Genomic DNA, 9383 nt, shown 5'->3' on the forward strand with positions numbered 1-9383 from the left:
ATTTTGTGAGAGAAGTATGAGTAAAAAAAGTGAAAATTTTAAGTTTTTCAAACATAATTTCAAAATTATACTAAAAATTTTCATGACCAAACGCATCTTGTTTTTATTTTTTCCCACTAAAATAAAATTATTTTCTGATTTCATATTTATGTTCAAACAATCAAGTTTCACAAACTAATTTTATCTAGGGGTGTGCAAAGACAACCGGCCAACAAAGTGAATCAATAAAAATATTATTGGTTTATTATTTTTGGGTTATTGGGTTAACAGTTTTTTTAATGATTTTATAAATTTTTTTATTGGGTTATTGATTCAAGTTTATTTTTTTATTGGGTTATTGGGTAAACCGATAACCCAATAAGAATATCTCAAATTACACTTTATCCCTATATATATATGTATAACCCACTCTGTATTTCTCTTTCATTTATATAAACCTATTCAATTTCGCGAAAACTTTTTCAAGCTTGAAGATTCTTGTAAAATAAAACATATCATGTAGAATTTTTGCTGCAACAAATATTTCATTTATTTTCTTGTTAGTTGCTACTATTTCTATTTTATATATATTTTCTTATCGGTTAAATCAAAAATCGAACTGTTAAGGACTAAAAAAACGATAAACCAAAAATTGATAAAAAATATTTAACTATTGATTTAACTATTGATTTAACATATTTAAAAATCAATAATACATAATACCGAAGCGACCAATGGACAACTCCTAATTTTATCCACTGTGCCAACTATATTGGGTCCTACATATCCATTTCATAAATTTCACGAGCTTGTCCCTTTGCACCAGTTTCCAAAATTCACACCTTTTCAGTTTCCAAAATAAGTCAACAACTACCTCCAACCATCAAAATCTTCCTCGAAACTTACCGGAAAAAATGGTGGAACTCAAGAACCTCCGATCAAATACATTAACTCTTGTATTAGTAAATATTGCTGGTATAATGGAAAAAGCTGACGAGACTTTGTTACCTGCTGTTTATAAAGAAGTTGGAGAGGACTTGCATACTGATCCTACTGGTCTTGGTTCACTTACTCTCTTTAGATCATTAGTTCAATGTCTTTGTTATCCATTAGCTGCGTATCTTTCTGCTCGGTATAACAGAGCTCATGTTATTGCCCTTGGTGCTTTTCTTTGGTCTGTTGCTGTCTCGGCAAATTTTACTGAGGTTCGTTGTGTAAATCTCTCTTTGTATGGTGTTTAATTATTTAAATGATTCGACACCCAGTTGATAATTCTTGAATTTGGTATTGTTTTTGGTGTTTTTGTTTCTTGGTTTATCTCGACTATGATATTGTTTTATTGTAGTCTATGTTCTGTTACTATCTGATTGTTTTTGTTATTATCTATTGTTTCTTGTATTTCCGTTACTCTTTCTGGTGGAAAGATAAGATAGGTTGACTTTTGTATTGGTGAATATTGCTGGTATACTGAAAAGAGCTGATTAGACTTCATTACCTGGTGTTTACAAAAAAGTTAGGGAGGATTTTCATACAGATCCCTGGTCTTGATTTACTTACTCTATTTAGATCATGAGTTCAATGTTTTTGTTATCCGTTGGCTGCTTATCTTTCTGCTCGTTATAACAGAGCTCATGTTATTGCACTTGGTGCTTTCTTTTGTCTGCTGCTACTTTCCTTGTTGCAGTCTCTGCTAACTTCGCTGAGGTTTCTGCTATAGTCTCTGTTGAGTTAATGGAGTGCGTTGAGCTCTCAGTTGTGAAAATTATGATGTGAAAGAGAAGATATTTTGTGGAAACTGAAAACTGATTCTCATTGTAAAACAAGAGTCTATTTATACAGGAGGAGTAACAATTAGGCAGTACAATTAACTACAGCTAACTAACTGATGTGTACAGAATTAACTAACTAACTGCTTGATTAATTAATTCATTTAATTAATGTCAACACCCCCCTCAAGTTGGAGGTGAGGACTGCACCGACAACTTGCCGAGGATAGAGTGACATTTGACACCACCAAGTGCTTTAGTAAGAATGTCAGCTAACTATTGTGTGGTTGAGATATGTTGTAAACTGATGAGCCCATCATGGATCTTGTCTCTGACAAAGTGGCAATCAACTTCTATGTGCTTGGTCTTCTCATGGAACACAGGGTTCCTTGCAATATGAATTGCAGCTTCACTATCACAATAAACAAAAATAGGCTTGGTGGGACACTCAGTTAACTCAGTCAACAATCTGTGAATCCAAACTAACTCTCCTACTACCTTTCTGAGAGACCTATACTCTGCTTCTGCTGATGAGAGTGAGATGGTGGACTGCTTCTTGGACTTCCAACTGATGGGAGTATCACCAAGGAACACAATATAACCACTTACTGATTTTCTAGAGTCTGGACATGAGGCCCATTCTGAGTCATAGTGTGCTGAGACAGTGTAATCTGGTTTGTTGGATAGAAAAAGTCCTAAAATTGGATCATTCTTAATGTATCTTAGCACATGTAATGCAGCCTGGTAGTGTGGTTCCCTGGGAGCATGCATAAACTGACTAAGATGCTTCACACTGTAGGCAATGTCTAACCTTGTGTTAGTAAGGAAATTTAGTTTCCCTACCAGTTTCCTGTATACAGAGGGATCAGACAACAATTTCCCTTTGTCTTCATACAACTTAACTGTGGAGTCTAATGGTGATGAAACTTTGGTGTAGTTCAAGCAATCAAATTCTTTGAGTAAATCTGCAGCAAACTTCCTCTGAGAGATCAAGCACCATCAGTTATATAGAGTATCTCTAATCCTAAGAAATAGTGTAGCTTTCCTAAGTCCTTAATCTTGAATTGGTAGGGCAAGAATCTTCTGAGATCCTGGATGTCACACATGTTAGTGCCAGTGATGATAACGACATCAACATAGACAACAACAAAACATAAGGACTTTTCATTCTTCCTATAAAACAAGGAATAGTCACTGGCTGAATGCACAAAACCTCTTGAACACAAGGACTCAGTTAGTTTGTCATACCACTGTCTACTTGCTTGCTTTAAACCATATAAGGATTTCTTCAATCTACAAACCAGTCCCTCTTGGTCAACTAACAGTCCCGGTGGTAATTCCATGTAGACTTCTTCCTTTAGATCTCCATGCAAAAATGCATTGTTGACGTCAAGTTGGTATAGTGGCCATCCTTTCTTTGTGGCTAAGCTCTGTAAGGTTCTGATGGTTGTCATCTTTACCATCGGTGAGAACATTTCAGTGTAATCAACACCTTGTTGCTGTGTAAAACCTTTAACTACAAGTCTTGCCTTAAACCTTTCTATACTTCCATCTGCTCTATGTTTAATCTTGTATACCCATCTACATCCTATGACTTTCTTATTAGTAGGCAGCTTCACTAAATCCCAAGTTTGATTTGCATAAAGTGCCTCAAATTCTTGTGTCATAGCGGCTTGCCATGCAGGATTCAAAGCTGTTTCCTCATAAGAAGAGGGTTCACTAGCAAGTGATATGTTTCTCATTATCTCTCGACTATCTTGGGTAAGTGATGTGAATGAGGTGCAATTGTTTGTCAATGATAGGGATGCTACTGGTGCAGAAAGAGAAAAGTTTGATGTACTAGTGGTTGCATTAGTAGGTTTGGTGTGGAACCCAGGTAGAGTGTAATTGTATTCTTGAAGTTAGGTAGGTATTGTATGGACTCTGGATGATCTTCTTGGTGCAGGTGGATCAGGTGCAACAGGTAATGTATCAGTTGGTGTTGATGTAGGTGTATTATCATTGGTTTCTTGTGATGAAGTATGAGATGTTTGTGTGGGAAAGTCGGAATAATCCGGCATGAATACTTCAGTGTGGGCAGATTCAGTGTTAACACAATAAGTGATATCCTCTGTATCCAGATAACTAGTACCAGTGGAGTGTGTTAGTGTTTAGTTGTGAAGGATTGCTAAAGTAAGACTTTACTGATTGTAAAACAAAAGGGAAGGTAGATTGATCAGGACATAATGCAAAAGGGAAAATATTTTCATAGAACACAACATCCCTAGAAATAGACAATCTTTTTGTGGCCAAGTCTAACACCTTGTAACCTTTGATGCCAAAAGGGTATCCTACAAAGATGTGAGGAGTGGTTCTTGGCTCAAATTTATCTTTGTGTCCTTTGAGAATGGTAGGATAACATAGACAACCAAAGGCCTTGAGATGATTATATAATTAATCTCAACAGTCTCTTTTTATAAGATGTTTAATTAGTGAAATGATTCGATACCCAATGATGATTATTATATTTGGTATTATTTTTTGGTGTTTTATTGGTCTTTTTTTCTTGGGGGTGGGGGGTGGTTTCTTGGTTTATCTCGACTATCGTAATGTGTAGTAGTTTATATTCTGTTAATATTTGTTATTTTGTTACTACTTGGTATTTTTGTTATTGCCTGCTGTTTTCGTTATTATTTGTTGTTTTTGTTATTATCTGTTGTTTTCTGTTAAGATCAGATAGGTCGACTCTTGTATCGGTGAATATTGCTTGTATAATGGATAAAGCTGATGAGATTTTCTTACCTGGTGTTTATAAAGAAGTTGACAAGGATTTGCATACTGATCCTACTGGTCCTGGTTCACTTACTCTCTTTAGATCATTGGTTCAATGCATTTGTTACCTGTTGGCTGCGTGTCTTTCTCCTCGTTATAACAGAGCTCATGTTATTGCTCTTGGTGCTTTTCTTTGGTCTGCTGCCACTTCCTAGTTGCCCTCTGTTCAAACTTCACTGATGTCCATTGCGTAATCTCTCTTTATTTGATGTTTAATTAGCGAATGATTTGATACCCAGTTGATGATTCTTGAATTTGGTTTGTTGTTGGTGTTTTCTTGGTTATTTTCTTAGTTGTGTGGAGGGGAATTTGTGATAGTTCATGTTTTGTTACTATCTATTTGTTTTTTTAATTATACCCTATTTTTTGTACTTCCATTACTTTTTGTTTTCTTGTGGAGCTCGCGGAGGGAGCCTTAGAGTAACTGGTAAAGTTGTCTCCATGTAATCAGGAGGTCACGGGTCCAAGCCTTCGAAATAATCTGTGGCAGAAATGCAAGCTAAGACTACGTACAATAGATCGTTTGGTCTAGCCCTTCCCCGGACCCTGCTCATAGTGAGAGTTTCAGTGCACCGGCCTGCCTTTTAGCTCATGCAGAACTTACAATCAGATAGATTGACTCTAGTATTGGTAAATATAGCTAGTATAATGGAGAAAGCTGATGAGACTTTATTTCCTGGTGTTTATAAAGAAGTTGGCAGGGACTTGCACACTGATCCAACTGCTCTTGGTTCACTTGCTCTCTGTAGATCATTAGTTCAATGTCTTTGTAATCCTTTTGCTTCGTATCTTTCTTCTCGTTATAATAGAGCTCATGTTATTGCTCTCTGTGTTTTTCTTTGGTCTGCTTCTACTTCTCTTGTTGCCAATTTTGCTATAATCCCTCTTTATATGGTGTCTTATTAGAGAATTGAGTGACAACCAAGCTAATGATTATTGAATTTGGTGATGTGTTGGGGTTTTCTTGTTTTATTTTTTTTTTTAAATTAAAATTGGGGACAGGGGAAGGGGATGACAATATGGAGAATCAAACTCTCACCAACAAGGTGAAAAGTTCTTATTGAGCTAGTAAGATCCCCTGTTTTCATAGTTTATTTGTGTAGATTTGTTTTTTCTTTAAATAAAAAAAATTGCAGCAAGGGAAGGGGAAACAGGAAGAAGATTACAAGCTGGAGAATCGAACCCTTAGCAATAAGATGAAAGTTCAACTAGCCAGCCAAATGAGCTAGATTTACCTTTCTCTAGATTTGTGATTTTCTTAGTGAAAAAGGAAATGGGGGATTCTAAAAATAAAGGTGGGATTTTTGCAGACTGGTGTGATTAGGAGTTAGAAACCTGATAAAATTGATCTAAAATTTGGGGAATTACTGAAACATGGTTTATTTAATTTTGAAAAGGAAAGTTTGTGTGAATAATTCCTTGTATCTCAACTACTGTATTGTTTTGTTGTGGTTTCTGTTTGTTACCATATGCTGTTTTTGTTATTCTCTGATGTTTCTTGTACTTTAGTTACTTTTTGTTGGATCAGTTTTCCTTGTGCGAGGGTCTGTTGGAAGCAACTTCTCTACCTCTGAGGTAGGGGTAAGATCTGCTTACACTCTATCCTTTCAAGATCCCATTTTGTAGGACACTGGGTTGTTGTTGGAAAGTTTATGAGGAGGGAGGTAAATGTTAGGGGTGTAAGAGTTTCTATGCTTGGAGTGTTTGATAACATGATATTAATTGGATGATAGAAACTTTGGATTCTACTATTTGTCATGTTCTCAATTTTGTGTCTAGTTTATCAGTAGGAGCTAATGACACGCGACTGTTGAAATTAAGAAGAGATGTTTAAGAGACTTGAAAATGGGAAATTCAAAAATATAAGGTGGGGTTCTTGCAGACTGGTATAGTTGGGAAACAGAAGTGTGATTGGATTGCACTAAAATTTGGGGAATTACAGAAATGAACTTCCTTTTATTTAGGAATGGAAAGTTTGATAAAAGGTTTTCATTTGGGTGCGTTTGGGGGTTGGGAAGGTGAGAAGGGTGTAGGGACTCTATTGCTTTCCTTTTAATGGCTTGGATATTTTTTTTCTTCTGATGAGTAGCCTTTAGGAATTTATATTTTTGAATATTAGTTATGTTTGTCGAAGTACCACACAAAATTCTACCAAATTACATTTCAAGTATGGACTTGTTATATGTTAGTTATCACTGAGGAATTGTCTAAATTATATACTGATCTGAATTTATATCAGCAGTTATTTGTTATTTTGGTCAAGCATTTGCGCTTCTGTCTTTCTCAAGCATTTGGTCAAATTACATCTGTGCTTGTTTGTCTCAGTCAGTCCTAAAGTTTCTTGTTGCTTTTCGCTTCGTATGATGTATGATGCACAATTGCACATTGATATAGTAGGGAACAAGCAGATTTAATTCATTGAGGATGATTATGACTTTGTTATTCTTCATATGATTATATTCTCCACCTTTTGAACAGGAAAATATTAGCATTTTGTTGCCCTTCTAGTTCTGCTGCTCTTAATTGAAGAACGATGATGGAATTAAGTGTTACCATTCTTGAATTTGAGTTGTATGGTTATACTCTAGCAATCTCATGCTGTTTGACAGATAGCAATTTCTAGAGGTTTGAATGGAATAGGACTTGCAATAGTCACTCCAGCAATCCAATCTCTTGTTGCCGACTCAACTAATGAAAGTAACCGGGGTACAGCTTTTGGATGGCTACAACTATCAACAAATTTTGGTTCCACCCTTGGAGGGCTTATATCCGTGCTGTTAGCTGAAACATCATTCATGGGGATACCGGGCTGGAGAATCGCCTTTCATTTGGTTGGTATAATAAGTGTTTCTGTTGGAATTTTGGTCCGGATCTTTGCCACCGATCCCCGCTATCTTGATAGTGATGGAAATGCAAAGAATCAACCTCCACCGCAACCATTTCAAGAAGAAGTGACAACTGCTAAAAGAAGCAAAAGAAGTAATGAAAGTTCCCTCCTTTCAATTACTTATTGCCCAAGGGATTTCTGTCTCATTCCCCTGGTCAGCATTGTCATTCGCTCCTATGTGGTTGGAGCTTATTGGCTTTTCTCACAAGGCAACAGCCTTCCTCTGGACTTTGTTTAATGTTGCTCAGTCACTTGGTGCATTGTTCGGAGGTATAATGGGGGATATCATGGGCAAGCACTTGCCTAATTCTGGTAGAATTATTCTAGCTCAAATAAGCTCTGGTTCAGCAGTTCCTTTAGCTGCAATTCTGCTTCTGCTATTGCCGTATGATTCTTCATCAGTTCTGGTGCATGGCTTAGTCATGTTCATCATGGGATTATGCGTATCGTGGAATGCTCCAGCAACTATCAAGTATGTCTCCTTGTGTCCACTGTATCATATGTTAGAATACTTGCAGTGTATACTAATACTAGTATCCAAACAAACTATGAACTGACTTCACATGGTCATATAATCTCGTTCTCGTGGTGTGCTCTAAATCTGGGAGTTGCTTTACATAACCCTAGTGAAGTTGTGACTCTAAATTCTGAACTAGTTGGTAGACAACACCTATTAGTGCTCCGTCCTTGCTACTTATCTCCTCTTCCAACTTGTTCCTCCATTCGTTCAAATATCATCATATGCTCTATCTTTATCTGCTCCAAAGAATTTCTCATTGCAGCGTAAGGTTCAGTTTTAAGGATTGTCTCAAAATTATGGACAATGAGTTCACCTAGTCGTGCAATCTTGGACCATCATATTTATCAAATACTATTACATAAATGTTTGAATAGGAACCAAGCGAATTGTTTAACAACAATGTATTAGATAGACATATGCCGACTCTTGCTGGTTTTAAGCTTCAAACGAAAGCTTCATCTAAAACTTTTACCCTGAGATTTCATCTCACATACAATGCTTACACATAAACAACGTTCAATTGCTGATGTCACCTTTATATTCTGCTGTGCTCATTTGCTAGTTTCACTTGTCTACTTTAATTAATCTCGGATTCTATCATATATATTCATAATTTGAACTCGTTAATCTAGGATTCTATCATATATATTCATAATTTGAACTCGTACCTAATGTGTAATTGATCTCAGAACACTCGAGACCAACGAGTAAATTTCGGTTACTTAACTTTGTATCTATTACCCAAAAGTCATTTTTCTTTCCTTCATTTCATATATGGTCACTTAACTTTATATCTATTACTCAAAAGTCACTTTTGTTTCATTCATTTCATTCATGACCATTTAACTTTACTCCGACCATCACAAAAGTCACTATGACCGAATTTTACAATAATTTCATCAGAAAAATGATGTGGCAACCTTAATTAGTTCTTAATTTTAATTTAAGTATATATTACTCATATCTTGACCCTTTTTATATATACAACACAATTTGGTTGATATTTTTATGAAGTAAAATTATACTTATATATTCTTAACATCCTCTAAAGTTGAGACATGTATTGATAAATTATTTTTTCCACTAATATTATGGCATGTAGTTGATAAAATTATTTTTCTCCCTCTAAAATTGTGACATGTAGTTGATAAAATTATTTTTTTCATACATTTTTTTTCTTGCCACTTGAGTCTTTGCATTCGGTATATCATAATAATATGATAAATTAGTTTATTTATTGAGTTTGTCTTTGTATTTTTAATTGTTTGACTAATCGATTAATTCTCTTAAAAGTTTTTATTATAATATCAATTTCTGATAAATCACATATTATTTAATTAGTTTAATTGATAAATATAAAAATTAGATATCCTATAATTTCTTTATCTATTAAAGTATTTTATAACTTTTATTAACAAAA

General features: G+C 35.2%; 1 pseudogene; it reads left to right on the plus strand.

Annotated features, from left to right (window-relative positions):
* The first annotated feature begins 766 nt into the window (after nucleotides 1–766).
* Nucleotides 767–8137, plus strand: LOC107871054 (annotated as a pseudogene).
* The last annotated feature ends 1246 nt before the right edge of the window (nucleotides 8138–9383 follow it).

Source organism: Capsicum annuum, chromosome 5, assembly GCF_002878395.1.
Source record: "Capsicum annuum cultivar UCD-10X-F1 chromosome 5, UCD10Xv1.1, whole genome shotgun sequence".
Classification (NCBI taxonomy): domain Eukaryota; kingdom Viridiplantae; phylum Streptophyta; class Magnoliopsida; order Solanales; family Solanaceae; genus Capsicum; species Capsicum annuum.